The sequence below is a fragment of the Panthera tigris genome, chromosome C1 (assembly GCF_018350195.1).
Source record: "Panthera tigris isolate Pti1 chromosome C1, P.tigris_Pti1_mat1.1, whole genome shotgun sequence".
In the NCBI taxonomy this organism is placed as follows: domain Eukaryota; kingdom Metazoa; phylum Chordata; class Mammalia; order Carnivora; family Felidae; genus Panthera; species Panthera tigris.
This window is the reverse complement of record NC_056667.1, coordinates 67,988,629-68,015,290: the sequence shown is the minus strand read 5'-3', so window position 1 is coordinate 68,015,290 and position 26,662 is coordinate 67,988,629. Positions and strand designations below refer to the sequence as shown.

General features: G+C 36.7%; 1 long non-coding RNA gene across 1 annotated transcript in view; it reads left to right on the top strand.

The window, feature by feature from the left end:
* Positions 1-26,662, top strand: part of LOC122241465 — a 50,089-nt gene that overhangs the window by 7,150 nt on the left and 16,277 nt on the right. Inside the window, exon 4 of the long non-coding RNA XR_006221633.1 lies at positions 2,052-2,124. This is a non-coding gene — a long non-coding RNA (uncharacterized LOC122241465). The remainder of the gene's footprint in view (positions 1-2,051; positions 2,125-26,662) is intronic.

Here is a 26,662-nt window from a genome sequence, read left to right as displayed (position 1 = left end):
AAAATAAAATATTTGAAAACAAATTAAATTTTTATCAAAATCCTTGGTAAAGTTTGCACTTTCCTTTTGTATGTTCAATTTTTTGATAAAATTTTAATATATATATTTTATATTACAGTGGGAGAAACGTGTGTATACTTTGATTTCAAAGTGAAGTGAATTTTGAAATTCTGAGGCATGGCTCTGACATCAAAGATATTCAAATAATCACCGCACTGATAACATTAACTTGATTGAATATTGCAGTCTTCTTGGTTAGATGTATTTAAAAGTTGTCTTCAGTTTCTGTTGCTTAGAAAATGCAGCTTCCAAGGAGAATTCAGTCAAGGGCATTAGTGTGTTAGTTATCAGAGAAAATATGATTAGGTTTGTGTAGAATTCACATGCACCTTTAAATTTTAAGTGCAGGGGCACTTGGGTGGTTTAGTCAGTTGAGCATCCAACTCTTGATTTCGGCTCAGGTCATGATCCCAGGGTCATGGGATTGGGCTCCATGTGTTGGGCTCCTTGCCGAGCACGGAGCCTAATTAAGATTCTGTCTGCTCCCTGCCCCATCCTGGCTTGTACTGTGAATAAGTAAATAAATAAAATAAAATAAAATAAAATAAAATAAAATAAAATAAAATAAAAATAAATAAATTTTAAGTGCAAAAGATCCCAAGTCTTGTGAGACATAAAGTTAATACTCAGTGGAATTTAATTGAATATATGTAATTATCATGTTCTGAATATGATCATTCCTGTGTCAAAGTTTCTTGAAGGATATGAATCTTGAGATGTAAAGACTACATCTCCCTAAACAAAGTTTCAGTATCTCAGTGGTCAGCACTCAAAAGGCTAACGTTTACTGCCCAAAAGATGTTTTCTGAAAGTAAGATGACTCTAAACTCAAAGGAAAGCATAAAATTATTTTTTGTATGCTTTTCTTTTCCTTATAATATACTTTTCTTTATCACTGCTTCCTCTTTTCCCATTTCCTACATCTATTTTGGCCCCAGTATCCAACTCATTTCACTCTAATTTTCTTTACCCTTATTCTATAACCTGTCACTTTTCTTAGAATTCCCTTGTTTCGTCTTCACCTGAGATTAGCCCCCAGCCTATAATACACAAAAGGGGTGTAAGACCGTTCTGTGTACTGAAAACATAACACTCCAGTTTATAATATATACTTTTTTCTATTTGAAGCCTTTCTTTCTCTAGTAATGGAAAACTTTCACCATGTCTTTCTCCATTCTGTTCTATAATCCATCACTCTGCTTTTCCACACTCAACTTGCAGGTTTTGACCCTCCTTCTCTATTACTCTCTTTGAGATCTGAACCTCTTTCATCCCTTTTGCTATATTGCATGTCTGTCTCCTCTCAAAAGCTCCCTCCTTCTGTTCATGGCAGCTGATCCTCTAGATATCTCATCTAAGGAGGGGATGTAGAGGAGAAAGCCCACCAAGTGGCTTCGCTTTCAAATACTGAATGTGAACGTTGGCTGGAGCGCCAAGTGGTAAGTCTATGCAGTACAAGCAGTAAGCACTACGGGGGCTCAAAACTTTTGTATTATTTCCCTGTGTGTGTCTGGACTCCATATCTGTGTCTGAATAATCATGTGCTTGTCTCAACTTTGTTAGGATTATCCAGTGCAGTCATTCAGCCCAAAAGGCATTGCTGCTGTAACAGAAATACTGCCAAGCCAAAGAGTTTGACTTAGGTTCACAAAATAACAGAAAGTAAAATAATTAATAAATAAATAAATAAATAAATAAATAAATAGGTTTTAAGCTATATTGTGTGAATGGCAAATACTCAGAGCTCAAAAATAAAATGCCACTTCAAATGTGACCCTTAAATAGACCGGAAATCATATTCAAGGATGCCAGAAGCTCATTATGCTTTGTTTTGATTCAAATAACCCTTTTGAAGTCCACATCCGATAGTGCTATGTAGTAAGTAGGCATTTAATAAACCCTTGTTTAAATGGCCTGAAACTGAGGAATAAGAATTGTGTCAGAGAATTATTTGGAAGAAAGACACATAAACCTCACACTTTTCTTTAAAGTGACCTCACCCCAAGAGTTCCCCTGATGAGAAACACTGGGAGCATCACGGAGATTTTTTGGCATGCAGGATAGGTAAGTCTACGCTTGATATTTGTTGGGCCTCTGCTGAGGTGAGTATTAATCTCTCACTCCACTTGCCTACTTTATTTATCAATCAATATTTACCATCCATTATTAACAGGTTAGGTTCTTTTTCTACTTTATTCAGCCTATAGGGCTGGGCTGGGGCAGAAAGATGTTAGCTTACATTCTGTCCTAATATAAACAGTTAACAAGACCTTATCTTACCCTGGCTCCTTCTCAGTGCTCCAGGCCAGGGCATTTTCTTGAGTGAGCTGATGGTTTGGGGTCTAAGGGAGAGGACATGGGTTGATGGACTCTACCAAACCACTAATAATTTATTGAGCACTAGCTATGTACCACCACTTTTGAAGATGTTTACATAAAGAATTTCATTTTCAGCCTCCCGACACATCTACCCACTTTTCACAGATGGAGAAACTGAGGCACTAAGTTAAAACAAAATCTCTAAGGTTATGCAGCAAGTGGTAGAGTCAGGGATGGAACCCGGCAATTTGACTTGAGAGACACATTCTCAAGGAGTAAGGCTGTCCTAGGATAACTGGGTCAATTAATTCAACTCTTGTGTGAGACTGTGTTTTGTTTTGTGTTGTTTTCTGTCTGCCAGGCTTGCTCCACTGGGTTGGATCATGCTGAATAGATTGCCTTGTTTTGAGTTGCCAGCACAAAAGGTTTTATTGTTGTTTTGTCTTTTGTTTTTGTTGTTGTTGTTGTTGTTGTTTTGTTTTGTTTTGTTTTGGGGGGAGGAGGTAAAGCTCTTTCTCTTGACCTGATTATTCCAAAAGCAGAACACCAGCATTATCAGGAGGACACTAAGCCACTGGTCCCTGGGGCAGCAGGTATAGAGAGGCATCCTGTGGAATGAGTGACACAAGTAGCCCATATCTTGCTGGCTACAGCCCTATAATCAGGTTAATTATTGTGAAGATAGAATCTAGAGAAATGATCACTTAGGACACCAGGATAAGGGTCCTGGGTAAAGAACACAGAGTTCAGGGCATAAGGTAAAGCTAAGTAAGCATGGAGAAAATGACGTCAGAAACACAGGTGTTAGAGGGGCACTTAGGTGGCTCAGTTGATTAAGCATCCGACTTCGGCTCAGGTCATGATCTCACAGTTGGTGAGCTTGAGCCCTGAGTTGGGCTATGTGCTAACAGTTCAGACACTGGAGCCTGCTTTGGATTTTGTGTCTCCCTCTCTCTCAGCCCCTCCCCCACTTTCTCTCTCTCTCTCTCTCTCTCTCTCTCTCACTCTCACTCTCAAAAATAAACACTAACAAAATTAAAAAAACAACAACAAAACAGAACAAGTGTTAGAATATCAGACTGTGTCAGGAAGACAGGGGCAGAAAAATCATACCACAGCTCAGACTCACTATGTAGAATGGGGAAAGGTCAAACTGCCAGATCACAGAACAAGCATAGCCCACTGCCCTTGGTGGGGTCTCTTCTGCATCCGTAGCTACTCTAGCACCCCCTTTGTGCCTAGCCTGTCTACTGTTTCTGTAAAGTCCTGGTGGTGAACACCATGAACATGATCTCTCACTTTTAGCTCAAGGTTCCTAAACTGGTGGAGCTATGTCTAGGAAAGTGTGGAAATGTTTCATTTCCCACTCTGCTTTTTCATTGACCTTCCTTGTGTGGCGCTGTCCCTTCTGATGGAGAATCAGACTGAGACTGAAGAGCTTCTTCAACAGTTGCTGACTATCATACTAGAGACCACTATGCAAGAATAAGGGCTAGCTCAAAGAAGCTGTCATTCTTCTAGTCACGAGAGTTAGGACTTTGGATCAAGGAGATACTGGTTGATGTATTGCTTATAAGTTAGTTCAGCATTCAATGTTGACCTAAACCCAGATCCTGCTAAACTACATGGCACCTTAAAGACATACTTAGGCAACATTGACCAATGTGCTGCATTGCAGGATACACAGTGTTTATTTATTTATGACATAATTATTTATTTAAATTTAGTTCTGAGGCCACCATGATCTGTCTTACCAGACGCTTTCAAATTTTGAATTCTAACCTGGGTTTCAGTTTGTTCTCAAGTCTTTATTTATATCCAGTGAATCAAAGGATAGTTTGGTAACTTCAACAATAACATTTGATGGGTAAATATATTTGGGGTTATGAAATTTAGCTATCTTCTATTTTGCAACTGTAAGTGCAAACAGATATACATTGTTTTAAATTTAAAGGTCAGACCTGAAAGGTTCCACTTGCCAGGATGACTCTAGACGCTTCATGGCCAGTATCCTTCTCATTGTTTTGTCAACTTCTGTTTGTACACTCATATCATGCTGACAGTATCATAGGCTCTTAAGAAATATAAAATAAATGTATTTCATGAACTCAAAGTATATAAATATATGAAAATATCTGAGCCACAGAAATATTTCCTTTCATGGTTCAGACTTTTTTTACTTTTTTAATTTTTTATTTTAGAGAGAGGGAGAGAGAGCTCATGAGTGGGGGAGAAGGGTAGAGGGAGAGAGAGAATCTTTTTTTTTTCAGTTTTATTTATTTTGAGATAGAGTCAGAGGCAAAAAGAGAGAGAGAGAGAGAGAAGGAGCAGGGGAGGGACAGAGAGAGAAGCAGAGAGATGGAGAGAATCCCAAGCAGGCTCAGCACTGTCAGTGCAGAGCCCAATGCAGGGCTCAAACTCATGAACTGTGAGATCATCATCTGAGCTGAAGTCACATGTTCAACCGACTGAGCCAATCAGGCACCCCAGAGGGAGAGAATCTTGAGCAGGCTCCACACTCAGCATGGAGCCCGACACAGGGCTCGATCCCTCAACCCTCCATCCCACAACCCTGGTATCATTGACCTAAGCCAAAATCAAGAGGTAGGTGCTAAGCCATGTAGGCACCCCTCAGACTTATGTGTTAGAAAAACTGGGTTCCATCAGCATAACAGAAGTTATCGTTTGGAGCCTGGTGAGGGGTTGGCACTGAGGGAGTCTTCCCAGGACTATCAATGGAGAAGAACAAAATCTTATAAATGGATGGGGCAAGAATGCTCACACAAAACTCTGCTTCTATCTCAATCTTTATTCCTGATTCACTTGTCCTCAGTGACTGCTTTTACTCTCTTCATGATATGCAGAGTCCAGAGCACCGAAGAAGAAACCAGGAATCAGATCGAGGTTATTAGGCACAGAAATCTGGGTCCAAGAGAAAGCCAAGATTGCAAACTGAATATGGCCTCTTAGATCCACAACAAGAAAGAGCACACTCCTGCCCAACAATGAACTGTAGGTGATATTGAGATCAGTAAAGCCTTGAGGGAGGAAATAAAGGAACCCCAATTGATATAGCATGTTAGAAGAGAAGGTGACCTCTTTCCCTGCCATAGTTTTGGGATGATGCTGGGGCAAGGCATTCCCTACAATATTCTCTATCAGTATCAATTCCCTTCGTATCTCTTCTACCTGTCTCTTGCCCTTCTCTATATCTATCTCCATGGGTCACTACCTAAAGTCAATAAATTGAGACCTTTCAAAACAAAATATTTAATTCATTATAGTCTCCAGATACCCTTGTCTGTCAGTTTGATACAGTATAGTGGAATGACCACAACAAGGAGTCAAACTGATACCAGTTTGAATTCGGCTTTGACATTTACTAGCTGTGCCTCCCTGGGAAGTTTACTTATACTTCTTTAAGCCTCAGTGTCTTCATTGTAAAATGGGTAAAGTAGTAGCTACCTCACATAGATGATTAGAGGATTTAAGAGATAATATATACATAGTATAGGGCCTTCACATGGAAGTCATCAGTATATGGTAGTTTTGTTTATTATTTCTCCATACCAATATCTGTATTAGTTTCCTCGGCTACTGCAACAAATCATCACAAGCTGAGTGCTTTAAAACAGTAGAAATCTATTCTTTCACAGTTCTGGAGGTAAAAGTCCAAAATTAAGCAGTCAGCATGGTTGGTTTCTTCCAGAGACTCTGAGGGAAAATCCATTCTGTGTTTCTCGCCTAGCTTCTCTGGCTGCCAGCCAACATGGACTTGGAGACATATCACTCCAATCTCTGCCTCTGTTTTCATGTGGACTTCCTTTCTGTGTCTCTGTGTGTCTTCTCTTTTTCTGTTACTTATGAGGACATATGTCATTGTATTTGGAGCCCACCCTAATTCAGGACAATCTCATTTGGAGATCTTTACCTTAATTACATCTGCAAAATCCTTGTTCCAAATAAGGTTACATTCGGAGGTTCCAAGTGGACATATCTATTGAAAGAACATTCTTCACCCCTCTACAAAACATGTGATTGGCTGAATTGTATCCCTCCAAGTTCATATGTTGAAGCCCTAATCCCCAGTACCTCAGAATGTGACTGTATTTGGTAGACAGGGCTCTAAAGAGGTAATCAAGTTAAAATGAGGTCATTAGTGTGAGCCCTAGTCTAGTCTGACTTGTGTTTTTATAACAAGAGGAACAAAGAGAGACACCAGGAATGCACATGCACAAAGGAAAGCACACTCTGTGTGAGGACACTGCAAAAAGTGGCCATCTGTAAGCCAAGGAAAAAGGCCTCAGATGACCAAACATGCTGACACCTTGAGCTTGTACTTGCAGCCTCCAGAACTGTGGGAGATAAATTTCTGTTGATTCAGCCACTGAGTCTGTGGTATTGTGTTATGGCACCCCAGCAAACTAACACAATACATAAATGATTGACCTGCTTTCTTTAGTTTCTTTAGGGGTATAAGTTTACATATGGAATCTGACTTCTTACAGTGTGTTCATGAACCCCATATTTGCAGTAACCTTACAGTGTGAGGGAAGCTCACTTCCCTCCTGCTCAGATATTACTTAATACACTAAGCAGTGCCACTTGATCGAAATTCTCCATACCAATGGTTTGGTATGATCTGGTTTGATTTTGTAGCTGAATTGAATGAATACAATGAATATGGTTCAGTGCTTGATAACAAAAATTCTATAGTGTCATGGGCCATCATAATAAATATTATGGTTATTGTGAAATCTCAAAAGTATAGAGGATTTAGATTAAAGAGGACTAGAAGTTTCTAGTCCTTTCTAGAAGGACTAGAAGTTGATATTTCATCCCATTTCAACTCAAGAGCCATTTTACTTGTATATGAAGTACGTATTCTACTGTCATCCATTAGCAAATTCTAAAAATAGCCTTCATAAGCATGAAATTTTGCATCTTTTAATTTATGGGCTTGAAAAAAAAAACCCTAAACTCCTAAGTGTTATCTTTTTTAACTAGCTTATGATTAGCGCAGCTGTTATTTTAGTTCATTGTTTTATTGCTTTTGTAAAGAGCTCTGGGATTTTTATGAAGGTGCTAAGCTTATAGTGTATTTTTAATCACCAATTCAGTTGTCATTATCTTTGTCATTAAAAACAGCACATCTGTAAGCCTATGCTGGAATTCAAATAATATACAAATATATACAAGCAATTAACAGTAAATATTAATAATGATATCATCAACCTCTAAGCCAGAAAGCCAGAAAGACGGAGTTAAAGAATCATACATAGGTCTCCCAAGCTTTTCTCTGACAAGTATGATTTCAGATATAGTTATTGTTGAGATATTTTTCTGACGTATTACTTATGACTGGTATACCTAGAGGTTTTAGCGCAATACATCAACCAGTGCTCTGGGGGTGGATCTCACATTGTACTCTCTTAACAATAGTTGGCAGCAGGTAGCATTCCTTTCCTCTGTGTCTATTCTGACCTGCTCCAAGGTCAAGACAATGAATATGTGATCCACCACTCACTTCCCTCTGAAAATACGTGGATTTCTCACAGTTAGTGTAATCTACATGTTTCTTCACTGCGTTAACATCAATAAATAGGTTACTGAGAAAAGCAAGGGAGACAGGGCTACTGATACTCTAGTCTCTATGGCTAACATGTGAGCATTGGAATGATACTGGAAAGCATCATGATTCAAGTGCTTTGAACAGACTTCTTGATGGAGACGGTAAGCTCTACTGAATGATTTCTCTCTTTTGTCATTGTTGCCCAAGTGCTTAGCGCAGTGCCAGGCACCCAGGAGGTGATCAATAAATAATTGTTAACGGGTAAATTAGTGAATGAACAAACTGCAAAACGTATCACCACTCTTTATTAGGAAAAATATTATTAGTTGCTTAGTCAACAGTGATAAATGGTACTGAACTCCATATGGCGAAATCAAAACAAAAAACATAATATGCATAGGCCATGTTGCCTCAGGCTCAAGCAAAGCATTATCAAGATGCAGAGAGAGGAGCAAACACAGGCACACATCTGTGAAATAAGGAAGTAACAGCAATTACATATATATCGCAATCCATCAAGTAGTTCAAACAGAATATATAAACATGGTATCTATGCTGTGACCCCCCCAAGCCCCCCAAAGTTTAGGACATTTGAAATCTCAGGAAGTCTCTAGAGGAAATGCAAAATCTAATGGAGTAGATTGTGAAAAGCCCTCAGAGGAAACAAGTTTTCAGTCCACGTTTGAGGAAAGTGTGAGCTCTCATTTGGTAAGAAGTACAAAACTGATAGATTAGGAAGCCACTGTAGGAACTTGAAAGGGGACAGAATAATGTGGACAAAATTTTTAATGAACTCATACAACATACAAACAGGAAAAAGTTGATATAGTATATGTACAAACGTTCTAAGACTGTATTAAACATAATACAATGGTTCATTTCTATAAATAATATCCTTGGGCCCGGGCAGGAGGGAGGCTGGCTCAGATAATGGCTTCCTGAAGTCAAATTGTTGTACTTGCCTACACAAGCCTAGTTAATAATCTTTCAAAATCTAACCACCTGTGAGTGAGACATTGAGGAAGTAGTAATAAATAAACTATTTTACTGCACCTTAGGGAAACACACTCATAATTTTACCCTACCTGAATCATGGGAGAGTAATTGTGATACCTTAGACATGGTGTTCTACAAAATCACAGGCTTTGGCTGTATACATTAGGTGAAGTAGAGAATCAAGTCAATAATGTTGAGGAAAAAATAAAATGACAAAACAAAACTTCTCTCTCAATTATCTGAATCATTAAGGTAAGAATGGGTTTTATAAAGAGTACATTTTCTAGATCAGTGGTTCTCATCTTGTTTACAATAAGAGTAGCACTCTCTGTTGACTGAATAAATAGCATCTTTCATTCTTTTTTTTTTTGAGTAGGTATAAGTGTTATGATACTTGGAAAATTAAAATTTCATTTACTAATATTTCTGACTTCAAATATAGCACAAATACCACCTCTAGATGTGAGGGGTTGCTCCTCAGAGAAGAGTGGCTGGGTAAGACAGTATAAAATGTCTCAAAACGTGTTTGTTAACAATGTGCCTGGTTTAAGCCACTGTTTGCTTTTTTAAACAAAACTAAAAGTGGCACTCTTCAACAACATTCTTCAAATACATTCTTCTAACTGGAAAAGGTTAGGAACCATCAAGCTAGACAATTGCTTGGATCTGTGCTGGCAGTTGTGACTTTCTAGGATCACAGGATTAAAGAGCATCTCAGCAGGTTTGACATCTTGGCTGTCCTTATGATTGATGCTCGTCACAGTGGCCAGAACCATGATGAGACTATCCCCATCAGTCATTAAGGAAGCCTGTCATTTCACGCATATTGCCATAATTTGAGGACGTGTCTGAGGAGTGGAAGCAATGAAACTGCAACATGGCCAATCCCGTAAGTTTAGCCATTTATCACATATTACAAGATCTAGAGTTGATGGCCAGGGTGATGGATATTAATGATGAAGATGGCTTGATTTAAATAGTTTATTGTCCATAGGTATAACTTAAGTATAATTTATTTTCTCTTTCCTCAAAATAACTATGGTTAAGACTGGGAAGATTAACTGTCAGAAATTACTTAAATAAGAAAGAGAAAGTGATTTAGTTTACCCATAACAGATTTAAAGTACATCAGAATTGAAGGGGGGAAGATATAAAAATCATGACATGCCAAGAAAATGAAAATATGGAAGAAATACACACATCATCAAGTCACTAGTTCAGATGAATCATTTTGCTTAGAATAGAGAGCACAGTTAATAATGGATTATCTCCAAAAATGCTTGAAATGTGGCATTGCAAAAGGAAATTCTGTTCATTTTTTTTTAATTTTTGCAAAGTCAGATAATTTTGAGAAAAACAGTACTGCAGAGAGTACCAAAGTTGCTAGACACAGCATCCCAGTTAAAAATAACTACAAATAGGAGGCCATCCTTGGTAGAACAAAAAATAAACCTGAAAAAAAAAAGTTTTGTTTCTAGGGAATCAAAGATCTCTAGCAGGGACAAATGACAAAACACTTAAGTTGAAAAGTAAAAGTAAAGAAGCTTGGGCATAGAATTGAAACTAGAATGAAAACAAAACAAAACCCTGATTACCATAAATGATTTTTTAAAAGGTGAGGTTGGAAGTATTTTTAAAATTATATATTTGGGGCACCTGGGTGTCTCAGTCGGTTGAGCATCCAATTCTTGATGTCAGCTCAGGTCATTATCTAAGGATCAAGCCCTGTGTCGCATTCTGTGCTGAAATTCTCTCTCTCTCTCTCTCTCTCTTTCTCTCTCTCCCTACCTTTGCCCCTTTCCCCAGGTCATGCTCTTTCTCTCTCGTTCAAAAAAATAATTTAAAAAATTAAAAATAAATATTCAATTTAGAGTAGTAAATTATTACATAATACAGTCTACTTTCCACCTACATTTATAATCTCAGCATCTAGTAAGTGAAGGCACAAGGTGACATATACTTTTTAAGATGTTTGCCAGTCCTAACCCTTTTTGAAAACGAGTTCCATTTCTATAGTGGATGCTAGTCCCGTCTTTGAACTGGGTGATCCTTCCCTGTCATCATAGCAGATAGGACTAAGGACAGAGTGAGAGAGATCCACCCTAAGATGGGTAGATCTGGTTTTGTCTCTAGAGAATTTGGAACTGGAGCACAGTTAATTAAGTGCTGGAATAGAAAAGGGATGTGAAGCCAGTGCGGGGCCATGTTTGGGCTTGTGCATGTGCTGAAGCAGTGAAAATCACTTGAGAGAAAGGGAGGAAGAGAGAAAGAGATGTAGAGAGAGCCCGAGGGGCAAAAGCAGTGGAGGGAGGGGGTGAGCACAAGAGAAAACCAGATGCTCCGTGAGAGACAGCCCTCACGAAACTTTCTTTTCTGTATGGTTATGGTTTCACAGGAGGTTTGACTGGAGTCCCCAACCTTGGTTTCTGCAAGTTTTCCCTACAGTTTTCATAATAAACTTCAACTGTGCTTAAGCATTAGGCTATGCGTTCAATTTAACGCATGGAGAAGAGGTAAGATTCTGCAGAAGTTAGGGGGAGAGATAAATATGAGACAGAGTCATCACATTTCTTTTAAGTTTCTCTATTTGGTAATTTATGAAACACAATACCTGCACTTATTGGCTCTTTATATGTTAACACATAACAATGGAATAAGTATGCTTAGTGACTTCTCTGGGTCTTATGGTTTCTTAGTGGACTAGCATATGATTTCCTAACACATACTCCCCCTATTAGATTTTGCTTAGTCAAAACTTGAACCGTTAGCCAAAATTAGGCTGCAAGTTTCTTAGTTTTTATAATGTGTTTTTGCTTAAGTAAGCATGATTTAACATAATTTGTACTTCTGGTAGAAATACAGAAGTTGGAACAAACATTGTAATAAGATGTCATCTGTCTACAAAACAGAAAGAAAGAACCTAGAGTTGGTGAGAACTTAGGGAGATGGGCCATCTCAATCCTGGCTGTGTGAATTGTAATAGGAATTATGCCAATACTCATTCATTCAACAAATATTTATGGAATTCATTCTTGATGCCACTGTTGTAGGCACTGAAATTCATCAGTGAACAAATCAGACAAAAATCTGCCTGTATGGAACTTATATTTTTCAAAAAGTTTAAAACTGCACATATCTTTTTAACCTAAAAGTTGTACTTTTGGATATATGTATATGTATTTTTTCATACAGTGGAATACTATGTTGCCATTAAACACATGTTTTTAAAGAATATAGTATTAGGTTAAAATCTTCTTTTTTAAAAAAATTTTTAAAAGTTTATTTTTGAGAGAGAGAGACAGAGTGTGAATAGGGGAGGGGTAGAGAGAGAGGGACGCACAGAATCTGAAGCAGGCTCCAGGCTCTGAGCTGTCAGCACAGAGCCTGACGTGGGGCTCGAAGTCACGAACTGCGAGATCATGACCTGAGTTGAAGTCGGACGCTCAACCAACTGAGCCACCCAGGCACCCCTAAAGAATATAGTGTTAGGTTAAATATTAAGTTATAAAGGAGTAACTACAGTAGGTTCTCATCCTTATAAAAAATAATTTAAATAGTTTAGTGAGATAAGTGCTCACACGCATCTACTTTTTAAATTCAAAAGAAATATATACTGAAACATTAATGGTAGTTGCCTCTGTATGATGACATTATAGATCATTTTAATTTTGCTCTTATTATGTCTCCATGTTGCTAAATTTTCTGTAACAAGGCTGTATTAATTTGATATCTTTTGCCTCACGTGTAAGATGCATGACGTTTCACATTTTCATATATTTAAAATTGAGAATTATGAGCTCAATGTGGGCAGGAATCTGTCTTGGAAACTTACTTGAGTCAATGAATGTTATTGTCAAAAAGAAAATGTCCATACTTTAGGCAAAGGAGTACATTGTAGTATAATTGTCACTGTAGTATAATTGTCACTGTACATGTTTGACATTAACGATGTCTATAAGCTGATTAATACTTTTGTCACTCCAGTTGAGCTATGTCTCTAAAATGCCACATGAACTTTAACTTGTTTGGATCCATACATATCATTTAAAATATCTTTTGGAAAGATGAGCACAGGGTACCTAAAAGGCAATTTAATTAAAGGTGGTGGATTCCTAACAATAGCTTCTCATTCAAGCTGGAAGAGCTCTGTGTCCAGAGTTCCCATTGTATGCATTTTAATTAAGGAAAACAAACAAAACAATAGAAAATAGAAAAACTGCAAGTAATACAATACAAGCTATATATTATGAAATTAAACAGTCAGTCCAAAAGATGTTAATAAAAAGTTCAAGTTTTAGCGTTCAGTATAGTGAACATCTGTCGATTTTACCCCTTCACATCTGTATTTCCCACTCTGGAAAATAGGTAGGGTCTGCTGTCTACAAAAACCCTTCCTTTGGGGAACCCCTTCTCAGCTCATGTAATCTACCTGGGTTTGACGCACACACCAAACTCTGCAGCTGTGCTGTTCGGTGCAGTCGTGGCGATTAATTTAAATCTAAATTGTTTAAAATAAAACTTAAAATTTTGTTCCTCAGTTACAACAGTTCCTCAGTTACATTTCAAGTAATCGTTAGCCACACATGACAAGTGGCTACCATGCTGGACAGTGTAGATGAGAGACATTTCCATCGTCACAGGAAGCTGTCTTGAATCGTGCTGTGGAATTAAGTAACTCAGGAAATCCCATGTGACTGGCCATAGCGACAAGTTCAGAGGACACATGACCCAATCAGGTTAGTGAGATCCAGGCCGAGGGCTTTTGTAAGGGTTGAAAGAGAAAGGCTCTCATGACTCTACTGGAATAAAAGAGGATATGAAATTGGAGCTAATGCAGTTCCCACAAGGGACAACCCGCTGAGTATGGAGACTGCACGGGAGAGAGAAATGAGATCATGATGATGTTTTTTTGAGTCTATGAACCAACAGGGCCTAAAGACTATCTGCAGGTTTTTAAGTTGTAAAAGCCAATAATTTTCCATTTTGCTCAAAAGCATTTGGGCTATTTGGTTGTTTAGGTATATAACTGAAGGAGTACTGGCCAAGCTATATAATCGAAGGTGAATTAACTGAAAAGTATCATGGCTGTCTCTTTGATGCCACCATCAAGGCTCAAAGGTGACTCCAAGGATATAAAAAAGATTCTGGGTCAAACTTTGCGATTCAAATGCAAGAGTGATATTTAATCATATAGATATATGTATTTGGTTGCCATTTAGCAAACTGAAGTCTCGTGTGTAAATTTTCATTTATTTTCTGAAAAGCGATTACCAAATCAGTGGGAGTAGGCTCTCATAATGGATAGCCTCTTGGAATCTACGAATATGATATATATTTATGTTAATATGGAAAACTTCAGGACAATAATTTGCTTTCATATTCATCAGCTCATACATTCTCCAGATTTGCTTTACTGATGCATAGGTGTTTATGATCTTTTGTATACTGCTTAAAGGGGCTTGGGGTTCATTGTGGTGTGGCCCGCTTTTGTGCAATAACTGGATAGTCTTTTCATAGTTGGTAATAGTAATTATGATATAGAAAGAAATTTGTATAATTTATTGCTAAAATTTTGGTGTGTCATATTTAATTTTAGTTTTCTTTTTTCTTATTCCCTCCTCTAATTTATACCTACTACCACTGGCTTTGAAGGTCAAAAAAGTAGTTAAAAATGAATTGCAAAAAATAGGTGAAGAAAATGTAAAGACCCAGCTTTTCATCACTAAATGAAGAAAGCTTTAATTTCAGTGCAGGCCTTTTCAACTATTTTTTTATTTTGTTTTGTTTTATCTTTTAAACATCTGTAATACAGCAAGGAGAATCATTGTGCACTATGTCGAGCTGAGTTCTCCACTTTTGCTCTGATGGCCTTAGCTGTAATTGGCTTGTGTAGGCTTCCATTTCATTTTCATAATGAAATATAGTTAACAAAAATGAAAATGCCAAGAAAATGGATGTGCTCTAAAAATGGCAGGGGATTGGGTGGGGTGATAGGACACGTTTTCTAACAGCTTACAAAATTATGTTTTCTCTCATTTCCTATCCCTCAAATAGACTGACCCAGGTAGAAGATAGCCCATTTTCAGAAAGGCTCCCTCAGGAATCAGTGGAAATGTTCAAAAAACTCCCTGAGTCAACACACTGACAGTGATCAGGAAAAAAAGAACGAACTCCACAAACTTCACTAGCTTTTGGGCTATATACAAAGAACCATCATATCCCAGGCTTAGGGAATGATATATGATGCACCTGGAAAAGTGCATTCAGCTTGGATAAACTCAGTTCCAGAAATATGTAGAAGATTGGAGAGAGTTAAGAGGGAAAAAAATGATGAAGTGACTGGGGAGGTGAGGTTGGGAGGGGGCTTGGGAGGAAAGATTAAAGCAACCGACTAAGTAACTTTTAAGATCTGACATGATAAGAGCCAACAAATATTTTAAAATAGCAAATACTATAGAGACAGAAAAATTATTTGGAATGGCCACAGTACCACAAAAAAAAAAAAAAGCAGTACTGACTATTCCAAAATTCTGGCTATGTATAGGGGAAAATGAAAAACAAACAAACAAAAATAGTAACTTTTAGAATATTCTCTTAATGAGAACATAGGAAACTTAACTCATGGCAAATTTACTAACAAAGAAAGCCATGGGTGTTAGAATTTGATTGTGAGGAAAGGGTGGTGGGCGATATGACTGGAGAGGTTCTTTCCTACTTAGTATTTCTACAAATCTATTATAATATGTAAATTCAAATTTACATTGAACAAGCGTATATTCCTTGCCACGCAGCGAGGTTTAAACCAAACTTTTAAAGAACCCATTATTACACAGTTTGCCCTGGGATCTCCGACCAACATAGGGGAGAAAACAGTTTTTAATCTGCAGTTTTCCAAAAACAATTCAATTAAAAATAATAAAAAATCTGAAATGCTGCCCACAAGGGTTAATAACTACAGAGGTGTCCAACAGATATTCAATCACAAAAATTTAAATGCTCTTTTCATTAAGCCTCTTGTGTCTTTTTCCATAGCTAAACCAAGATAATTGTTTTGGGGCTAATTTCTGAGGCTATTTAATAACACCTCCTGCTAGACTTCTTATGTAAACTCAGCAAGAAGAAGCATCCAGAGTAATAGAAAAATAGTTGTGCTCATTTTACAGCTCAAATTCATACTTTTCTTTATAAAAGAGATCCTGCTGTTTGAGTTTGGCAACTGCCTTACCAACTGCATTGGGGAAGATTGGATTAGGAGGCAGCGCTGACTATGCAGTAAAGTCCCCACTCTCTAGCAGGATTTTTATGTAAATTCCATTACAGTTCATACTTTTGCAGATAATGAAATGGATACAAAACACTTCAAGGTTTCTAAGTCAGCAAAATAATGAACAGGATAGCCTGTAAACTGCTTTAATACATTTTTGACATTTGGTCACTCATAAAAATGGGCTTGGTATTTCTTCTTTCATATAGGTTTTCTTTTTTAATGCTACATTCTAACAGCTCGTAGCTCTACAGGTTATTGCTAACGTGTGAACATGAACTACAAAGAGTTCGTCATACTTTAAATTTCAGCAAGTGGCAAATTTTGCATTATGTTTCCATAAGAAAATATGGACTTTTTTTTCTACAAAATGTCATTCCTTCAGATTGAAAAAAGAAAAACAAAAAAAGCACACATACCTTATAGACTAATGGCAGTGCCAGAGGGATATGCTTTTGTAATTAACTCACCACAAAATTAAAATTATGTAGATTGATTTATAATTATTCTTTTATATAATTTGTGATGACATGTATGGGCAAAAGTGTATTTTCAAATGACTAGCCCCTGGAGACAATATGTTTTCAGGTTTCCAAATGGGTCTTTTTTTAGCAATAGTCAATGACTATAACAGAAACAGTCAAGAAAAATATTAGGTAGCACAATGTATAAAATGTATTCTTTACCTTCTGCTATTGTCATTTTAGTTCCATAGACTGTCTGTGCTTGAAGGTGAAATTCCCATTAGTGTCAATGGAGAATCCAGGCATGGGGTAAAGGAAATTCAAGACTTTGGCAACAATGACACAATTTTCCGAGTGAAGCAAGAATGTGAACAAAGTCCGCATTTCAAATATAAAGTATTCTGGTGATCCATTATCCCATTAGTGTAGCTGAACTTTTCAGGAAAGTATACTCATCTTTATTCTGGGATGACTAACACACATGCAATATTCCCTTTGGTATATTCAACAGTTTCAGTCAAAATAGGAAGCCTATTGACATTTCACCTCATTGCCAAATCAAACAAGATTAGTCATATGAACTGAGTCTCACTGATAGATGATTTTTGATGGTGAAATGCCAAAACGTGATGCATGACCTTTGGCTTGTAGTTAGCCTTTTGGGAGCCACGCAGTAACTTTGTCCAAAGAAGAGAAGCCCAACCTTTGGTTCCTGTGGACCTATGTGGAGAATCATATCATGATTTACATTTTAGAATGTTTCACTCTCATGGAGCTCTCGAATGCACTCAAGTGTTCTGGAAGTAAACAGTCCAGGACTATGCTTTGGGAAGTCCAGATGAGTTAGAGAAATAGATGAAAACAGGGAGAAAATGTAACTAAGCAATGCTAAACAGAGGCAAGAGGTCCGTAAGCACTGGTAACAATACTGAGTGCTTACTTAGGCTTATACTGATTGATTTATATGCATTATCGCATATATACCTCGCAACAGTCCTATAAGTAGGTCCCTATCTTATAGATGAGAAGGTTGAGGATAAAAACCAGATAGCACTCTGTTTTTCTGAAGATCAAATGCTATGGAATGGAATTGGATTTTAAGCATTCTTAACCACTTCAAATACTATCTTTGCCTTCAATCCTCCCCATCACAACCACCAACACCAACACCAACACCAACACCAACACCAAAAAAGTAATTTGCCCTCTATACATACTTTTTGGGATATGCATTGGTTTTTGTGGCTTCATTCTTTTATGCTGCTTTTGATGGTTGTTAGCCTGGTTTAATACAGGTCTTAGATTATGATTTTGTCGTGCATAGTAGTATGACTCTGGCCAATTACAGTTTTTCTGCTCTTATTTGCCTCTAAGAGATTTTTCTTTAAAATTTCTGACCATATATGAAAGAAAAAATAGGGATTCCTCTGTTACTGGTCTATGTGATTCTGGCAGTAACAAAATGTAGTTTCTGGGAATATGATTATATTTTAAATGACAATAACAATAGCCAATGAATGTGCGCACACTCGTATCAGGCCTCATGCTGGATGCTTTGGGTATAGAAACTCATTCACACTCAGAACAACACTGTGGAGTAAGTATTATTGCAACCATTTTACAGATAATGAAATGAAGCTCAAACGATCTAAGGAACTTGCTGAAGGTATGAAAAGTCTGCAGCAGAACTGATTCAACACAGATCTTTCTGCCTCCATGGACCTTGTGCTTTCCTTTACCACATTGCCTGCCATATCCAGGGATATTAACTCTTCTGAGCTACTTTCTTTTAGGCTGCAGATAAACTTTTAAGATCTGACAAACTCTGTTGGAGGCAAAGAGTAAAGATCATTAACATAAGATACGACGGCATAAATGCCTTTTTTTCCTCCCTTCTTATCACTTTCATCTTCCTTCTCTCTACTCCTTCCCATTTTTATGTGAAATGATATTATACATTTCAGTACTTTTGGATGTCTGGCAGCAGTTGCCATGGTGAAAGGAAGAGACAAACCATCCCTAAGTCTAGAATTGCCGAGATTAACAGTGCCTGTGGAAACAGGACGCCTTGCCTACCTTGGTCTAGTTCGCCTCAATACTTCAGCTTTTAATTGTAATACCAGGTTCTACTAATGTGCACACGGGACCTAAGAATTCTGCTTCCTTTGACTTCTGTTCCTCATTACGTTGTGTGCCCTTGGTCTCCTAAAGAAACAATGAAAGAGAAAGCAGGAGGGATAAGAGATATTTCCCCTAGCACTTGGCAATCTGACATGTTTGCAGGTCTGTATTTATCTCTGTCTCATCCTTTTGAAGGTGAGCTTGTGGGGAGTACCATGCATGTCATGTTGCATTAAGTACTCAGCACACTCTTACTCAATGCTTAACGTAATAATTCTCGTATTCATTCAAGAGAAAAGCCTTCTTTTCTTATGTCCAGCCAACTGAAAAGATTCATAAGGATGATTTAAAAAGATTGAAAGGCTACTCTAAACACAAAAATTTACAAGACACACACACACACACACACACACACACACACACACACACAGAGCAAAAATCTCTCAGTGGTAAAAGTATTCGAGTTGTTGCCCTTTCTCTTTTTTAAGAGCTAATGTCTTGATAAAATGTTTGTTCAAAGCTGGTACATATTGTATCACTCAAGAATATATGCATGTCTCTTCAGAATTAAAAAAAGAAAAAAGAAAAACTGCTTTTGGACGAATCTGTGCTTTTGAATGGCCTGTTTGGTTGAAAGTTTATGTACTTATTTTACAAAAAAAAAAAAGGTTTTACTAAATTAGCTTCTTCTAGAAAATAAATCTGGATATGATCAGGAACAGCCAAAGCAAGAAGCAGTAAAATCCAAAAATAATATTATAAACAGCTTAAGTCACTTAACTTTATGTAAATGTACTGAAGAGGAAAAAAAATGAGAGCAGAAAAAAAGAGACTGAACAAAGCAGGTTAAAAACTGGGAGGAGAGAACTCTTGGATCAAAGGAAAAGAAACAAAAGAAATTATAAGCTATTCTTCTTTTACTAGAAAGAAATTAAGACTTGCACCTATGATACATCGGAGTAGAAGCAACTATAAAAGAAAAAACAAAAAACAAAAACATGCCCAAACCTGTATTTGGATCAAGGTGGAGTAGCTACCTGCCACAATTACATAAAACCATCTCAAGTTATTGTTACAGGATTATTTCTGAAATAGGAAAATACTCAAGTATGCAACATCCTTCCCAGAATTTTCTCCCCTTAATCAGTAAGTTATAACATTTCAGAATACAGCAAGTGCCACATTCATTAACTTCTAATACTGAATTAGAGCTTTCTAAATCTTCTTTATCCCCTTTAGAGTTTTATGCCTGACTTCTGTTTCGTTGTGCATAAAAATGTATCAAATATTACGCATATTTTTTACTCTCCTGTCATTTTTTAAATTGCTAGGTCAAAATTATTTCTCAGATATCAAGCATACACAAAAGTGTTTTCCCCTAAGCTATAAAAATTTGTTTAAGGTAGAATGATTAGTAAATATTTTAAAACAAAGGAATATCCAAATGCATTTATTTTTAAGAAGTTTGATACTATATAGCCCCTATGTTTGCCCAATAATAAGGTAACCATTTATCCCCCATCTGGGCAATCCCCATTGATGTCTCTTGCTCTGGCACAACTATTAATAGCATCCCTTTTCTTCTCAAAGGCATCCAAATTTAGATAAAAATTATATCGTTACCCCTACCTAATATCAAGGCAGCATGGCATGAAAAGTTCTGAGGCTTTTGAGACAAGCCCACAGGGGTCTGTGCTTATTTCCATCATTTACTTATTGTGTATACTCAGGCAATTACTTATCTGCTCTGAGACCAATTTTGTCGTCAGCAGCATATGGGTAATAATAGCTCATAGACTTGTTGGGATAACGTGAATGCAACAGTATTATGTCTGGGTACATACACAAATGGGGATAATAAGATCACCTTATAAGATTGTTGTGCATTTAACTTAAGATGATGGATTTATGCATACTGCTTGGCACATGGTAGATACACCAAATACAGTTTTCGTCACACTCGTTCTCATGATCATCATTATCATCTGCCATTAGTGACTGTTTGTAAATATTAGAGTTAATTGCTTCTCTCCTAACGTCATCTTTTCTAGTACTCATGTCACATCTGTGGAAGATGGTTAGAATTTTGCCTTGTACCCATAACAACCAGGAATTACGAGCTCTTTCCTAGCACCTTAGGCTGCAATTGTGTTGAACGCAGCCTGGGCAGAATTTGGTCAGTTATTAGGGAAAACACATTGGTTCGTTTGATATAAGAATGAATTTCTCAGAGTGCATCTGAAAAGTATCCTCAAGGCAGAGGAGTATGAACTCTGACTTTGGAGACAATCCCTGATTCTCCCCTCCTGAGAGAAAATGTCTTAGAAGCCTCCATCTGATTCTTAATAATTCAAGCGGTTTCCATTCTGTTTCATTACATATCTGTTTCTGTTTTGCATTTTAAAATGTTTTAATAATTTTCTACCAAGGCAAATTTGTGTGCTCTGAGGCTTCTCTTCCTCCTGATACACTCCTGCCTGCTTCCACATTACCTGTGCACCAGTTTGAGAAAGAACAGAGATTCCCTTGTTGGGTACAGCTGGCTTGGAAACCAGTTCTGCATTTTATGCACCTTGTGGCCCTTGGCATACTACTTAATTTCTCTGAATCTCAGTTTCTTGGTCTTAAAAATGGGGATACTATAAATATCTATCAAGTTGTTTGATATTTAAATGTGATCATGTCTGTAAGCCCACTAACTCACATATTAGGAATTCAATCTATGTCAGTTATTTTACATTCTTTTTTTGTTAGTGAAAAATGGCTAGTGATATCTAGCCAGGTCACACTGATGAGGACCAGTTGGAATTTATTTCTGTTGGGTCACAAAACCCAAAAGCACATAAAATAGATGACATCTGGCTTACCACATAAAAATGTCTATGCAATCCAACACGGAGTCTCATGCAACTATCCAGGTTCTCTCTTCCAAATTCCCATAGTAACTCAACCTTGAGTGGTAATGGCTTATTAATGACCTTACTTGACTAGGCATGCATGTGTTTTGGAATCCAGTTGCCATATAGGAACCATATGGTTGAGACCTCTTTAGACTTTACAAAGCGCATTAGTAAAATGAAAACAGAAATAATATTGTGAAGCACAGGATTCAGTCAGCCAAAGACTCCATTCTTTACCTGGCTGACACTTAGATGTCCTTCAAGATTCCAGTCAGACATAATCTCTTTTGGGAAATGTTCCTCAAAGACCCTGGGCTTTCCTCTATCATTGTACTTATTACAAACCGCAGAAAATTCGTGTTCATTTACCTATCTGCTCCCTTAACCTTTCAATCTCTAGAGTAACAGTTCTCCAAGTAAAATCCTCAAGGTCCCAGAGACCCTTTTGGGGGGTTGCAAAGTCAAACCTATTTTCAAAATAATACTAAGACATTACTTGTCTTTTTCACTCTATTGACATTTGCACTGATGACAGAAAAGCATTGGTGTGGAAAACTGCTAACACTCTGAATTAAGGCAAGTGGTACCAGACTAGCTGCTGTACAGTTTGTTCATCAAGCTGTAGTATCATAGTCATTATATTCTTATTCACCTAACACTTGCAATGACACAAAAGCAAAACAACACTAAACAAAGAACAAACAAAAAATAACCTACCAATTTCAGTTAAGGATGCCCTTTAAAAAACAATGAAAATTAATATTCACTTTATAAGCCCAAATTCCTGAATACACATCTTTAATATTCTGTGTGACAAAATGGGATGTATATAAAAAGCACTCCCACTGTAACTGAAGGATGATGATTGTCAAGTACTTGTGAGATAAATGTTTGGGTTGCAAGCTGAAATAGCTTCTCTTTTCATGGATTTTACTTTAAAAAGCAACTGACAGACAAACCATGGTTATTCAGAGTCGGGTACTTCACAGATATGTTTCAAAAGATGAATGAAAGCAAGCAAGTCAATTCAAGGAAACAACCAATGGTATTTATTGCCAATGACAAAATTCAAACATTCCAGCAGAAATTATAATCTAAAGAATAATTTGTATCTGCCACTGTGTGCTTGACAACTTCCCAATGCTTAAAGACTTTCCTGATAAGCTTGGTGGTAATATTAACAGTGGCAATTAGAAAAATAAGTTTTATGACATATGTCGACTTTTGGGAAATCTGCATAATTCAGTAAAACAGTATTTTCCATCATGTTATAAAATCATGCAAGTAATGCATGGGGGAAAGAGCTATTCGTAGGGTGAGATAAACCAGGGGTGCCTGGCTAGCTCAGTTGGAGAAGCATGTGACTCTTGATCTTGAGGTTGTGAGTTCAAGCCCCCCATCGGGCATAGAGATTACTTTTAAAAATGTAAGGCAAACTAATGTACTTTAACGCAACAGATTTTAAAATGTTCTTTGATTTGGTTTCAGATTCCACTTTGCAACTAACCTTTAATGAACTATTTTTTTTAATGTTTAGTTTAGTATCAAAGAAGAATATCACATTTATCTGAAAAGGTTATTAAAATATTCGTCTTCGTTTCAATTAATATCTGTGTAAGGCTGATTTTTTTTCATATACTTCAAACAAAACAATACATTGCAATAGATTGAAATACAAATAGATGTGAGAAATTGGCTGTTCTCTTTTAACACAGATATTAAAAATTTTGCAAAAAAATGTAAATAATATCAATTTTTAAAAAAAAATTTTAAGTTTATTTATTTTTGAAACAGAGAGAGACAGAGCATGAATGGGGGAGGGTCAGAGAGAGAGGGAGACACAGAATCGGAAGCAGGCTCCAGGCTCTGAGCTGTCAGCACAGAGCCCGACGCGGGGCTCGAACTCACAGACCGCGAGATCGTGACCTGAGCTGCAGTCGGACGCTTAACCGACTGAGCCACCCAGGCGCCCCAATAATGTCAATTTTCAGAGGACGTTTTTGTTTTCAAAAATAGTTACTTTTCATAAAAATGTGTTTTTATGTTTATGTTTTATGTGTTATATGCAGTGGGTTTATTATTGCTATTTATAACTGAATATTAATTTGTTTCCATATTAAATTCTAATGTGATAAATATTGAGAGCTATAAGTCATAAAAAAATCTTTTGTGATCCTCAACAATTTTTGAGAATGGAAAAGGTGCTGAGACCAAAAAATGTAAGAATCACTGCTAGAGAGGGTAACACCATTCATCTTTCTATCCAAAATGCCCATTATTCACTAGGTGGTTCATACATGTTTATGTAATGGATGGATGGTTGATAAAGTAACTGAATATTGTATATAATGTCAGAAAAATCTTACACTATAATAAAAAATAGTTGATGTGCAATATGTAAGGAATAAATTCAAATGCAATTTATTATTATTATTATTATTATTATTATTTGTCTACCATTGTTTCTTGCCTCATAATGCCTATCTCCAAAACTGAGGTAAAGAAAAAGACTCTTTGGTAATAATTTATCATTTAATTTAATCACTCAAGAAACGTCTGCTGGGAAAATACTATTTGCCTGGATCTAGATGAGATATTGGTGGTGATAAGAGGGACAGCAAAATAGTTTATTTTTCTTCAAGTTTATTATTTGACAATCAAATCAAAGAATTTACTTGTTTCATCATCAATTTGCATATTTTACAACAAATGTGTTTGAGATAGACTAGTCTTAACACCTTTTGAAGGTTTTAACATGTTTTGGTTGACTGTTTTTTATATTGCTTTATCATTGTGCTTTAAGGAATATTTAGTATCCACCTCTTCTCCAGTTTCCTGTAATAAATGCTTAAGTGCCTGTTAGTCCTAGAATGATCTGGAGGGGGAGTTTTGATGGGCAGGAAAGCAGAAACCTGAAGGGACAAAGTGAGTGAGGACACAGTCTCAACTAGATTAATTTACAGACTGAAGTCTCACGGAAACATGAATCAAGTCAGAACTTTCTCAAAAATTCTAAACCCTAAGTGTTTTTTTTTCTTTTTTTTTTTTTGTATTACTATTTTGCCTCCTTCAAGTCGAAGTCAACTCTGTTCTGAAAGAAAGAAAGAAAGAAAGAAAGAAAGAAAGAAAGAAAGAAAGAAAGAAAACAAAAGAAAGAAAGAAAGAAAAGAAAAATACAGAAAAGAAAAAAGAAAACATAGGAAAAGAAAAAAGGAAAAAGTATATTTATGAGGGGATGGATACGTTAATTAACTCAATGGGAAAAATCTTTTCACAACGTAGACATGTATTAAATCATCACATCGTCCACTTTAAATAGCTTACAATTATACCTCAATAAAGTGAAAAAAAGACACAGTCAACTATCTTAAAAGAGAGAATATCATTTTGATAACTCTATGAATGAGGAAGAGTAGAAACAGTTTGGAAAAGACAGTATATATTTTTAGTTCCATTGAATGAAGGTGATAATAAATCTTCTCTTGCCAGGAAAGGAACGCCTTTGAGTTGTGCTGATGTAGTAAATAGACTACAAGATCTAAAGCTCTGTAATTATTCCATATATACTATTTTACCCATTATGAGATGCATTTCCCCCCTTGTCTTAACATTTCTGAAATTGGGACAAGGCTGTTCAATCAATGAGATATCACAGTTTCATTGGCAGAGTTTTAAATTTTCTTTGTAGACTATAAAATATTGGTGTGTCTTACTACTGACAGCATTTGAAATTTAGTGAAATATAATATCCCAGAAAAACTGAATAAGACTTGATTCTACAGTTATATAGCGACACCGTAATCAGAATAGTGGTCCTTAATGCCTTGCCTTGAATTGGATCTATTTCCCTCTCCTGTCTCATTGGGAAATACTATTATTTTGTCATCTAATGAGCAAATAAGCTGATTTGCTTCAAAGCAATGTAAGCAAATTTGAATGACACTGTTTGATCCCTGAGAACTTCAGTTTGGTATAAAGTTTGCACAAGCCCAAAGGGAAAAAATTCCAGATGTTTATAGCTAATGTATAAATAAGATGTGATCACAAGACAGAGATTTCTATATAAAGAGTGTACCCTAATTTTTATGCTTCAAAATCTTAAGCATATCCTCAGCTTATAATTGATTATATATATTTTAATGCAAACAATGGCATATGTAATTTTCCTTTGCATTACCCTTCCCTTCTGAAGTGCCAAGGAAAATAAATGTGTGCAGAAAACATTTATACCCACGTCACTATCTGTACATTGGGTAAACAATCAAAAGTACTTCTGCAGATGCACGTATGAAAATTAAGAGTATTCCCACTTCCTCAGTCAAGACAGTCATGCTGTTTTGGCCACACATACGCATAATGGAAACAAAATTGCTTTAAATAATCAAAATACACAAAGGCACATTTTTCTGAGTGATTGGAAATAACCCTGACAAATGCTCGCATTTGGTAAATTATGAGCTAGCCAAGGTACGTTTGCATAAATATAATGAAAAACATTTTTTAAAAATTTAGTAAGCATATAAAGCAAGGCATTCTCTTAGTAATGAATTTCCTTGACAGATAAACCAACAACCATGCAGGGCAAGTTTATGAAGGTGCCTCCATGAGTGCTTGACAGAGTGTGTGTGTGTGTGTGTGTGTGTGTGTGTGTACGTGCACATGTGCGTATATGTGTGTGTGTATATATACATACATATATAGATGAAGAAAAATCCTTGGACTTATATGAGATGGAGATCTTCCTGCAACTAAAAATAAATATAGAAAAAGCCTAGACACATCACATAGCTACTTGTATTTTGAAAAGAACACAACTTTGTGCAGTGGAATACTATGATAATACTGCACACAAATAATTCGTATTTCCCATATGTAACTCTGGTAACGCAGAGATGACCTTTTTGGTAAACACATGATTATATTCTCTTCTAACAATCTAGGCACCACACCTCAGCTGCACACTTAA